Source organism: Pantherophis guttatus, chromosome 1 (genome assembly GCF_059756535.1).
Source record: "Pantherophis guttatus breed Tessera chromosome 1, ASM5975653v1, whole genome shotgun sequence".
In the NCBI taxonomy this organism is placed as follows: Eukaryota; Metazoa; Chordata; class Lepidosauria; order Squamata; family Colubridae; genus Pantherophis; species Pantherophis guttatus.
This window is the reverse complement of record NC_142063.1, coordinates 297274603-297287640: the sequence shown is the minus strand read 5'-3', so window position 1 is coordinate 297287640 and position 13038 is coordinate 297274603. Positions and strand designations below refer to the sequence as shown.

At 36.6% G+C, this 13038-nt stretch overlaps 1 protein-coding gene and 1 pseudogene across 5 annotated transcripts in view; one reads left to right on the top strand and one right to left on the bottom strand.

Moving 5' to 3' along the window:
• GPATCH2 (G-patch domain containing 2) overlaps positions 1-13038 on the bottom strand; it is a 94958-nt gene that overhangs the window by 44008 nt on the left and 37912 nt on the right. The window lies entirely within an intron of this gene.
• On the top strand, positions 7201-8495 carry LOC148116903 (nuclear receptor coactivator 5-like; annotated as a pseudogene).

Here is a 13038-nt window from a genome sequence, read left to right as displayed (position 1 = left end):
ACAAAATTATGTTGAAGGAATACATAGTGGGTCCTTCAACATTTTACTCATAGTCTCTGAATTTTCTACTTTTTTCAATATGGTATCTGTTTGAGTGTTGTCAATATTTTTCATTGATAGTGTTTATACTTGGCAAATGAAACTGAGTGCATTTAAAATAATTAACATCCCCCCCCCCCCGGCCTCTGGATCCTGAAATGAGCATTTTAAGCAATTAATAATTAGTTTTAGTTGGGAAAAAAAATCTTAATTTTTCTCTTTTGCCTTTCTATAAGTTACATTTTTGGTGAATGTGTCAGGATAAGAGAACTTATCCTATATTTTATTTATCACTATATTATGTATATGGGCAACAGTAATATTATATGATGGAAAAAATATTTCCACTACTTCACAGTGCCAATTCCTTTCTACCACATCTTTCAGCTGTAACCTTTATACTGTACTACCGTACTTTTTCTAACATCTAAAAAAGATACTTGATGTTAAGCCTAATGATGATTTGCCTCTTGAAAACTATGTGTACTTGTCTTAATTATTAATACCCTGCATCTTCACATGCAATATTGAAACAGATTGACCACTAGATGTTTTAAAAAGGGCAACTGCTACACTGTTCCCTCGACACACCAGAATAACACGTCAAACTTTTGTTTCTCTTGTCCTACAAACAATTTTCAAGCCCACGTTCAATAAATGAATTTGTTTTCAGCACTCCCAATCAGGGCTGCCCAATCCCCTCAGTAGCAGACCTATGATAAATGGACTTATTTTCCCAAATCAAACACTTGAATTTAAATTCAGATGAGTTAATGCAAAGGTCAACATTGTAATCAGTTCTTTTGATCTTTATAGAATTTCTGGAGTAATACATAATAAATCTGAAACAAGGCAATTTGCGGCTCTGTATGGGTGGCTGGTAATAAAAATCTTAACGATTAGAGCCTTTATGTACTTAGGGAACGTTTTATAGTAATAGCTGCAGTGAGATTCTCCGTGCACAAGAAACAGATAACTAGAAAGATTTGATTGCCTGATTGTTTGTGGTTTCCACAATATGTGTTCTTATATTCTGTAAAGCAAATTAAATCACATCTCTGTTGGTAGTTTAATACTGCCGTGCTCACTGCTCATTTGATAGCTTGTAAGCCTACAGTACAACAGAATACTATGGATGCCTATACAAAGGGATTAGCTGTATAGGAAGGTGTGCATATGTCACCTGCTCTATGCTACAAACTTAAACACACCTACCTCTTTGAAGTCTGCAGGATTTACTGAATAGAAATATTTAGAACTTTGCATTTAATGATTTTTATTTATTCTGTTCTTCAAGTCAGAACCCAAAGGTGCTTTTTTCAGGAGGCAACTGGACTTCCTTGTTTTTCTTTGAAGATGTTTTGCTTCTCATCCTCAGCTCTTGAGGAAGCTTCTTGGATGAGAAGCAAAATGTCTTCAAAGAAAAACAAGAAAGTCCAGTTGCTTCTTGAAAAAAGCACCTTTGAGACAACCATAACCTGGATGACTGAGAATCTCCATAGACATTTCAATCCAAACTGTCTTATTAGAGTAAATTCTTACTGGTTAAAATATCATACTAGTTATATGAATCATAGTTCAACTGTTTGTTTTTTACTTTTGCTGGCAGTTATTTAATTTTTACAGTTGGTTATGTTTTGAACTGTGTTAGCTGCCCAGACATTTCACCCTTGTGAAATGTCCAACTATGTAAATTGAATTAAATAAATAAAAGTTTTTAACAGATCTATTTTACAAAATAGTAAAGTTTTTTTAATGGTACAAAATTGTTCTCTAAATGTATGCATTTTTTAACCTTCATACTATTTTTAAAACTATAATATTGAACAAAGAATTATATGGCATTACAAAACTTATTAATTGGTTATACTCAGATCTGTACAGATGGAACTACATAGAAGTACTTAATGCACAGGGTGAATGGTAGCGAGGTTCTTGGCCTCTAAGCCATTTAGAATTTTACAGAGTACTATCAGTGCCTGAAATTGCGTTTGGCAATTCAGAGGAAGCCAGACATGCTGTATCCATGTCACAGTAATTCTCTCCAAGCTGAAACTTCTAGATTGCTTTCAAAAATTGCCTTTTATTCAGTATGTTGGCACTCTTCCAGTCCATCACTGCCTCTAGGTCAGGGCTGTCAAACTCCCAGCCCATGAGCCGGATGCGTCACACGCTGGCCATGCCCACCCCCGTTTTAGTGAAGGGAAAAAGTCCTGATGCATCATGTGATGCCGTCGTGACGTGAGTTTGACACCCCTGCTCTAGGTAGTTATCTAGTATTAATAATTAATAATAAAAATATTAACAATTAGACCCTTTATGTACCTAGGTACATATGTACTATGGATTGGTTTTGGTATTGATATGTTTTTAATTTTTGTTAGTATCCCAGAATCACTTTCTGGAGATAGGCAGCTTTGTTTAGGTGGGCAACCATATAATTGAATAAACTAAGTAAATAAAATAAATTACTGCCACCTCCTATTCTAGAAGCACTGGGCAAAGAGTAATTAAAAGAGGAATAATAATTATTCACAAATAGTTGTGCAACAATTATGGAAGGTGTGAACAACCTGGTCCGCATGTGAATAATTCAATTTGCTGATTTTGCTCATGCCTATACACAGGAATCTGTACCTGGGTAGGATTATATAAAGTTCAATAGCATTCAAGAGAGGGTTGGACTTTGCCCTTTTGTGCCCATGTAAGGATTCTAGACTAATTCCCTGCTTGACTGTTTCCCCTGGCACCACCAGTCTCTTTCCAACAAAAATAAATTTCTCTTTCCTACAAAAAATATTCATAAATGAACTAGACTGTTTGGATAGAAAAAACAAGAAAATTAATGACTATGCACTATACATTACACCCCATAGTGATATTGATAGACAATAATTGATTCACTGAAATAGGAGGCAGAGGTTTATTTCAAGTCAAACTGTCAAAGAAGAAATTAGCTGTTTATGTAAAGTCACTGAAGAAGAGTGCTGATGAAGTTAAAAATTAGAACACTGAGCAGAAACAAAACATGAATATTGAAGTAAAATAATAAAAATATGAACGTAATGTTGGTAAGGAAAAATATTACATATGTATGTATTACATACATACTACAAAAGATTGAGGGGAAACCTGGCAATGGATTACAACTGGAACATTAAAAAAGAAACTAAAAGCTTGATTTTGGCTGCACAAGAGCAAGTTATTCAAACTAAAGCAATCAAGGCCAGAATTGAAAAATTATCAAATGACTGAAGGTACAGATTGTGCAAAAAGACAGAAGAAACAGTGGATCGTATGCTCAGCTCGTTTCTAACAGATGGGATCTGTAGCATAATACAAACCTGGGGCATGTAACTGACATAACAAAACCCTGTTCTATCTACAGTTGCATGAAATGACCCAACTTCTTTTCTCTATTTCAGGCTTTTACTTGAATAAGTGTAATTATGTGAGGCTGTGCAAAACATTAAAAAAGGTACTTCATGAACTGAGCTGGCACAAGGGAAGAATATTCCAAACTATAGAAGTAACCACATCCCATAGTAGATGTGATACAGCTGCTTGCAGAGGTTTTTCATGCTGCTTATAAAGAGTGCAGGGGTGTCAAATTCGATTTGAGGGCTGCATCAGGGTTGTGTTTGACCTTGGGGCGCTGGAGTGGGCGTGGTCAGCTTGATGTCACTCATGTGGTGCCCCGAGCGCTCTGCCAGCGAAAATAGGCTCCCAAGCTCCATTTTCGGCTATGACAGCCTCCTGCAAGCCAATGAAAATTGATCTTGGGAGGGCCAGTTGTTTGCTGTTTCCAGCCCTGTAGGCCAAAACTAAGCACCCCGCAGGCCGGATCTAGCCTGTGGGCCTTGAGTTTGACACTCCTGCTCTAGTGGGTCTGCTCAGCTTTAATATATTAAAGCTAATTTATGGTGTGAACTCAACCAATCTGCTTTTGGACTAAAGGCACGAATAGAGCTCTGATACAATAAGTTTCCCAAATAGAATATAGGATTTCTCTTTGAAATTTGCTAGAGGCTTGATCAAATTGAAGAAGCGTTTACAATGTCTGTTATGTTTGAGGAAATATCCAAATATCTCTTAACAGATGACAATATTGTCATCTCTCTAGAAGCATATAATAGTAATTACATAAGCATGTTTTAGACATCAGTGTTTAAACTTAATGTAAGGACATTGCTTTTGCTATACAATTTTGGGGAAAATAGGCAATAAAAAGGCAATACTCTTGTTATTTTGATTATCAGTGCCTATATTAAACAACTGAGCCATATTGTCCCACAGCATGATGCAATCAGATCTCTGCCCAAAATGATGGACAGCTCTGGCCCACTGAACAGGCAGAATGAAAAAAAAATCCCATTTACTCTCTGCCAGATGGGACCTACTGGACGCTTCAGTGCAAACAACTCATCCTTCTTCAGACCTTCTTGTCCAGCTCTTGAGCTAGCTCCAGCTGATAATGATGGATATGAAGGCTACAGTAAAGTGGGTGACAAAAGCAGCCTTGTTATAGCTGCCAGTCTTTCAGTCTTGTCATTATTACACATTGAAGATTTATTTGAGTTTATTGTTGTGCACTGGGCTAGCCATTTGCAATTCATCACCTAGTACAGAAGGTTCAAGATAGTGGCCATAGCTATAATTGCCACCTCCACCTGCTTCTTGAAATTATGAGGTCAGCACCTAGGGCAGCCCACTGTTGAGAGTGCTCTCTGCATCGGAAGAAATGTCTGCTGTAAAATACCAGAACTGCTTTTGGCTAAATAAAAGTTGGTGCTAACCCAACTGAAATTCTAGGCTATATTCTTATATTGCTCAAACAATAAACAGTGCTAAAATATCAGAGAACCACAATTGGTTAAAAAGAACAAGTATTAAAAACTTAATGCTTCTTGGTTTCAGCTTCAGAAGATAATGGAAAGAATTTATGAACACAACAGAAATAAATCAGGTTATAAGGATAATATTCTTTAATGTAAGACATCACATCTACTATATTACAGAAATAAACAATTTCTTTAATGAATGATGTGCACTTTTTAATCTGCTGAAAATTATACCCTTTGCCACACATTTCCTCTTCCATGAGAATAGGTGTTTCCTAAATTGTGAGGAAGGCATCATATATACATTTTAAGATACACTCATTTATATTTTTCACAAATTAAATGGAAAGAAGAAACTAGTATTCAGAAATAGAATACGGTGTTAAAATAAGTCATCAGAAATCCTTGAAAATAAAAGGGATAGCATGCTACATTAGAGTCAAAAACATTCATAACAAACATAAAGTAGGTAATTTTCTTCTTAGAATGAAAGCTAGAAATTCATGGGGAAAACAATTCCATATTATTGGATCACTCAGCTGGATGTAACCTGGCAAAGTGAAAATAAAAACCGAGAAATATCTATATTGTTCCATCAACTCCTTCGCTTGCTTTCTAAAAGTAATCAGAGTTTAAGTCACCTAGTTTATCTAAATCCCCGCCCTACCTCCCCCACTGGGAGTTAGGTGAAGGGTGGATTCTGAACCATTTTTTTCCACGTGCCATCTTCCCACCCTTCTCCATGCTACCTTAGAGCATTGTGAGGATATTATTTCTCTATCAAGATGTTACCTGCCAAAATGGAAGAGAATCTCCAATACAAAATTCTGAGGTGCTTAGGCAAAGAATCCAAACAATCCTATGGCCCCTATAATAGTGTGTCAGACTTCGATGCTATCTCAAAATAAATGAATTTCCAAACTGCCAAACTTTAAGGAAATCTTTTCTTTAATTGAGCACAGCCACTGGATAATGACTCGATGCGGACAAGACTGACCTTTTGCCCCCCAATCCCTCCCTTTCCGATCCCCAAATATCTGCTTCTCATTGGCTATCTTCCAAGTCATTCTTCAGACTCCTTGTCTCGTCATTTCCCAGGAATGTCTCCCCCCCTTCATTTCCACGACAACCGGACATCAAAGGGATTTAGCAGGCAGAAGTTCAGAGCTTATCTCTCTCTCTCTCTCTCTGCTCTCTATGCCAGAGAAACGCTGACATAGTGTTCTTCCATTTATTTTTTATTTATTTTTTATTTTTTTATTTTCTACCACATAGTTATTACCTCTATGGTATCTGAAGGTTCAATATGCTATCCATATTACAAAAATGCTTAGATGCTGATATATTTCATATTTACAGTACTGTATCAAATATGTCTAATAGATTAAAATACCTAAAACTTTTACTTGCAAATCACAATGTACTTCAACTGAAAATATAAAGATCACTTCAAATGAGCTAAGCTCAATTAATTTAGTGTAGGTTTATTCTATCAAGTTTGAAAGAACTTAAAATCTTCTAAATATGATAAAATATTGTAATATTTTACTATGTTCCATATTACTATTTCACACATCATAAATGCTTTTCAGAGTTTTTCAATTGCCATTAAGTAAAAATGCCACGCAATGTGCACAAAGAATTAAGGGACTCTGTAACATTTAAAAAGAATTTGTGGTAAGAATTACAACTGAGGCGCACAACTCAATTGTAGCATATATGAGCAAGTTGTAGATTTTTCTTACTTGTTCAGAAAAAAAAAAATCTCCCTAAGGTTATTAAAACTAAAAAGCAAATGATTCAACTACTTCACTTGCTTCCCCCAAATAGTGAAATGTTTTCTGTATCCTACCTGCTTATTTTATTCAGTTTTTAAAATGTTTAAAATGTTAATTTATTTTGCAACAAGCTAAATTTAGATCTCAAATACATACCCATTTATTTATTTATATATATGCAAAACTTAATATTGTTTTCATTAAAACCAGGCATAGAATCAATGAATAGGAATTAAAATTTATATTTGAAAGAAGAGAATTTAGTGACATTTTAGAGTACAGTGGAAGATACAATAGAAGCCCTCCTCTATTATTCTAAAAAATGATTAGGAATATAATCAATTTTAAACAAGTAGTTTGTTGGCATTGCTAAACAACAAATATTGGCATTGTTAAACAATGAATAGTCACTTCTTATTATTTGTAGTAATTTTATTCAAGATAATTATAACAGTAAAAACTAACACAAACAGATCTATTTTAATGAGAGTCACAGCCACTCCGTGAGGACAGCGACTAGGCCGGCCTGTCTCGCAGGGTGGATGGGCACCTGGGCAGCCCGAGCGGAAACTAAAATCACTTCATGGCCCAAAGTAACCATAGATCAAGCACAAACACCCGATCCTGAAAAAAGGCAGAGTCCGGGGTGGATTCCTCTACTTCTGGACATAAGTCCTTACAAATCTATTCAGAAGAGTTCTTACTCTCCACCAAATGGTTATCCGAAGGATCAGAAGGATGGTAACAGCTTTGAAGAACTTTTTGGGCAGCAGAATCATCCATCAACAGAGAATGAAGATAATTATGAGAAACACCAGTACCCTCAGAAAGGCCACACCAAGGATGCTCATCATGATAAGTTGTAAACCTGCAGTTTTACCAGCAGATAGAGAAGGAATACAACACAGAAAGACCTTCAGATTGTGTCATTATTTCCATCAGCAAGGACCAAGCAGATTATTCAAGAGCCATAGGCCATCGGTTGCAGGATCATGGCCTTGTGATGATAATAATGATATACCTTACTTCTGAATCAGGTCTTACACGTGCCCTCCTGGAAGTTAAAAATTATGGTTCTCCATTTTGCATTCTTGTTGAACCATCTAATGTAACACTTTCCTCATGCACCGTAATTATGCTTCATCAGACTATCAAAATTCTCCGTAATATGCCCATGGAAGATGCCCTAGCTCTGATAGCTAAAGAATTTCAGGAAATTTTTGCTGAGCATGAACAACAGCAATGCACAGTTTTCCCACAAAGCAGCTGATCTGGCGGATGGCTTTCTAGAACGGGAGCTTTATGAGAGTTACCATGTGCCTCTAGGAATTAGACCACTCCTCTTTCTGTTAAGTGAGGAAAGCATTTATATATGGAAGAACTGAACTCAGTAAGTGACTACCTGAAGACCAGGAGAAATAAGCTTGAAGAAACAAATACAATAGCCGCTGCAGGTGAAGACGGCGAGTATCCGAAGGCCAGGCCAAGCGGAAGCGCTCTCCCCCCGACGCTGAGCAAGCCACCACCTCTGCTGCCAACCCCTGGTCGAACTCCTGCATTAGGGCAGTCTGCTGAGCCCTCGCCTAAGCCAGCTTTGTTGGGCAAAACACCGCTGGGGGCTCTTCTTCCCACTCCAGCAGTGCTAGCTGGCCCGAAAGGGAACCCCCCCTCCCCTTCTCAGAAAGATCTTCAACAGACCAATGCAGCTGCTTCCTCCACATCTCCCCGCAAAGCGACCACTGCTCGGGGGCAGACCTGGCCTACTACCTATTCCTACCTACAGACTTCCCAGGTGAGACTATCTTCAACTCTGTGGCTGGATCTATTTTAATCTTGATCAAATAATTTTTTATTTTCCTTTTATTTTCCAATTATTTTCCTTTCTTTTACTTCTAACAATATTAATCTTTTCTGCTGGTTCGAATCTCTCCAAGGCTCAAGGTCGACTCAGCCTTCCATCCTTTCTAAGGTAGGTGAAATGAGGACCCAGTTTGTGGGGGCAATAAGCTGACTTTGTATAAAATATACAAAAGAATGAAGGCTATTGCTTAACGCATTGTAAGCCGCCCTGAGTCTCCGGAGAAGGGCGGCATATAAAACAAAACAAAACAAAACAAAAAAAAAGAGGTTGTAGAAAAAATGCTTTTAAAAGCCTCTGACGATCCCAGCTGAGTTGCCTGATCGGCAGAGGCTTTTTTTCTTTTAAAAGCCTCTGATGATCCAAGCTGAGTTGCCTAATCAGCAGAGACTTTTTTTCTTTTAAATGCCTCTGATGATCCAAGCTGAGTTGCCTGATCGGCAGAGGCTTTTAAAAGAAAAAAAGCCTCTGCCGATTAGGCAACTCAGCTGGGATCGTCAGAGCCTTTTGAAAGCATTTTTTTACAATCTCTTTGCGGAAGAGGTTGTAGAAAAAATGGTTTTAAAAGTAAAAAAAAAAAAATTGGCCATGCCCACCGTCACATTACCCCCACCACCAAGCCATGCCCACAGAACGGGTAGTAACAAATTTTAGATTTCACCACTGCTGTAGTCTATTAGACCATCTTTCCCTTCATAGACATAATCTATCATACTTTGTCTCATAAGATATTCAATAACCAGCCTTTTTTGTAAATCCATCATAGGAAAATTATCCATATCACTCTCTTGGTTTATGGTTTAATTTTTAAGACATCAGTTGGTTTCTGTGAAAAGAGTTCAAGAAGAACAAATGAAGGATTGAAGACGGCTCTGAAAAGTGGAGCTGGCAAACAGTACTTCTCTGGACAAGAAGAGGACTTGGGATCACTCACAAATGCTCCAGACAAATGTAAAGAGACCGTAAGATAGAGACATATTCACATTCTTTTCTAATCATTTTCAGAACCTGCTTGTTAATTGCTTTCATCTATTAGAAACATTTGGATTGACATGATTGAGAGCACTGAGTGAGTTTCATTCAAACCTTAATAAAAGAAGTTTTAACTGCTTTAAAGAACTTTTTAAAAAGTTTCTCAAATAAATAGCAAAGCGGCAATTGAAATATTGATTTTAGAAAGTTACAAATGGACTAAAATCCAGATAAATCTTAAATAAAATTTTGGAAGTACTTATTAAAAATATTTCCTGTGGGAAAATGTTTCATTTTGAATGTTTTTTTTAAAACATAGGTTTTTAAAAATTGTACCCTAGGGGAAATGAAACAATTTCCACTAACTATGAGGAAGTTAAATTCAAGCATGAAAAATCGTTTTTATTTGGCGATTTAAACAGCATGCACGAGCTTACTGAAGTTGGTGTCCTTTGCACTAAAATGAGAAATTGGTGAAAACAAAACATTATTTCCAAAGATTTGCTATGATGCTAAATTAAATTATGAAGTTTTTGCAACATTGTTCGTTGGAATCAAGAACACACACTAATAGATCTTTTCATTCCTATTTTTTCAAAACATAACAATAAAAAAATGCAAATCAAGAATGAGTGCTTTCTTGAGGATAAAATCTAAACTGGTTTTCTTTTCCTCTGATAATCCTTTCTATTGATCAAACAATTGGTGACTGCATTCAGGAGTAAAATTCTTTAGCTATCAAACATTCATTGAAAACTTCATCATTTTATGTATATTAATGTTTACAAAAAGATCATAATTTAAGGATTTTTTTTTCAATCCAAGGTAGAGGACGATAGAAGAGGAAAGACAGCACCATGTATGGATTAAGGTTCTGGAATCGGACTGGGACCAATTCCAGAACCATAATCCATACACCGTGCTGTGTTTCTATCATCCTCTAGCTTGGATTGAAAAATCCAGGTTCAAGTTTATTCCAAGCAATGGAAACTCTTAACTTTGAATCCAATCTACTTCACAACATTGTTATAAGGATAAATTGAAGGTAGATCTCTACGTATTGCCTTGAAGAAAATATGAAAGATAAACCAAAGAATTCTCTACCATTCATTAACTAGATAATTCATGTAACTAGCTGATCAGCAGGTAAATGGGAGAGGAAATCACAAATCAATATAGGGTATTGTCTTGTACATACAACCAGCACCAAAGATTGTCTTCTAGAGCAGAGTTCCCAACCTTTCTGGCTTTGCGGATGGGTGGGGGAGAGAGGAGATGGTTCTCTGTGAGTGGTGTGGTGTGAATGTGCGTGCAGCTCCATTTGAGTGACCAGTGGACATGTGCTCCTGCTGAATCAAATTGAGTGCATGCATTTGCCTGCTGAGTGTGCAAGTGGGGATGTGTGTGGATGCTCACCCGCCACTTTCACGTCCAGGTTCTAAACGGCTCAAGGCTCGGTAGTGGGCTGCTGCCCGGGGATTAGGGACCCTTTTTCTAGACTAGCCATTTAAATGAAGAGCAAATTTGTTACTTATAAACATAAAGGTCAGAATCTGAAATTCAAAATGAAAAACCTTTTGAAATATATTAACAATTTTTAAAAAGTTTATCAAGCATCTTGCATGAAAAACAATGATTTTTTTTTTATTTTAAAAGGCAATATATATTACCGTATTTTTCAGAGTATAAGACGCACCTTTTCCCCCCCTAAAAGAGGGTGAAAATTTGGGTGTGTCTTATACACCAAATGTAGCCTCACCCAGCCTCTGAAATGGAGGTTTCAGAGGCTGAAAAAAGCCTCTTAAAGGGAGGTTTCAGAGGCTGAAAAAAAGCCTCTTAAAGGGAGGTTTCAGAGGCTGAAAGAAAAGCAAGGCACAGAGCTCACAACCAACGAACCTGTTGCTAAAGTTCACCTCTGGGAACAGCTGATTGGAGGTATTCCGGGAGTCCATCCACCCGCCAATCAGCTTTTTTCTTATTTTCCTCCCCAAAAACTAAGGTGCGTCTTCTACTCCGGTGCGTTTTATAATCCGAAAAATACGGTACCTTAGTGGAAATCTCAGTGATTTAACTAGAACATGAAAGTAACGAAACTAGTTGACAGTTATCAATACTATAAAGGTGCCATTATAGCTTGCATGTTGATACTCAAAAAGATAAGGTAGAAGTGGACAAATCTTAAGAATATAAATAATTAAATACAAGTCTGGGAGGGGAGGGGAATTGTATCTTTCAGGATAATATATTGCTGATTATAGGGCACATACTAAAAAGAGTACCAAAGTTTACTACCTCTAATTTGACGAGTGATATAAAAGTAATCTCTTAAGAAATATAACATTATTTGCAAATTGAGCAAGAGGACCCCAATGATAGCCATATATAATCAGTTGTCACCTTGCAGCTCAATTAGCCCTCATGTAAAAACGAGGCATGTAAGGAGAAATGAGGTTTTGACATTATCTCTGCCAGCAAGATAATTACACAGTCTTCATTTAACAGTAGGGCAACACTACTGTAGCAACAAATTAACTCAGCTCCATTTGCAATTCATGGTGTGTTTTCTCATTTAACACCATTTGTCTTACTCCAGTGAATGTTTCCATTAGTTTTATTCAGCACAGCAAAATACTTTTATTTTGACTTCAGCGTTACATCACTAAATCACTATATCTTTATCCCAGTAATTTTAAGCGTGCCGATATATGTCTGATTTTTAACTGCATTTTTTCCTACATTTTTAACTGAAAATTTTCAGCATAGTTTACCACCAATAATAGAACCAATCCTTTTGGATTTAATCAATACCAGATTTTTTTTTCATTTGTCATCCATTTCACTGAAATCATGTTTCCTTTCATTATTAATCAAAATAGGCATATTGTAATTATATTGCAAATAAAACCAACAAAACTAACCAAGTTTATTGCTACAGGGCAGTATTAATTCTGAATCACTGCTGAGTCAGTGAAAATACTTAATGCATTTGGATAGTCTCATAACATTCACTCTGCTGCTTCTCTTTATATAGTATCTGTGATTTAAATATACAAGCACTATTACTACAAGCAGTTTTCTATAATATTACTTTGGAAAATACACTTTAAGTTGCAAATTCTGATTAGGAACAGAGCCTGGGTTAGCATGATAGTTAGTGTATGTAATCTGAAACTATTGTTAATATAGTAGGAAGAATTATCTATCCAGCTAAATGATGGTAAGGGATAGTTCGACTGTAGTGATAATAAAAGCATTCCAGTTGCAGCCAGAAAAATTTTATTTATTTTATTATTTATTTGCTACCTTTCATTGTTTTTAGAAATAACTCAAGGCAGCCAGTACTCCCTCCTGTTATTTTTCCCCATAACAACAACCCTGTGAGGTGAGCTTGGCTGAGAAGAGTGACTGATTCAAAGTCACCCAGTCATCTTTCATGACTAAGTCAAAACTAGAACTCACTTTTCATCATGCTTCCAAACTGGCTCAGGAAAATATCTGATTATACTCACACTTTGATATTATAGCAACAGACAGAGGAGACCTAATGGTC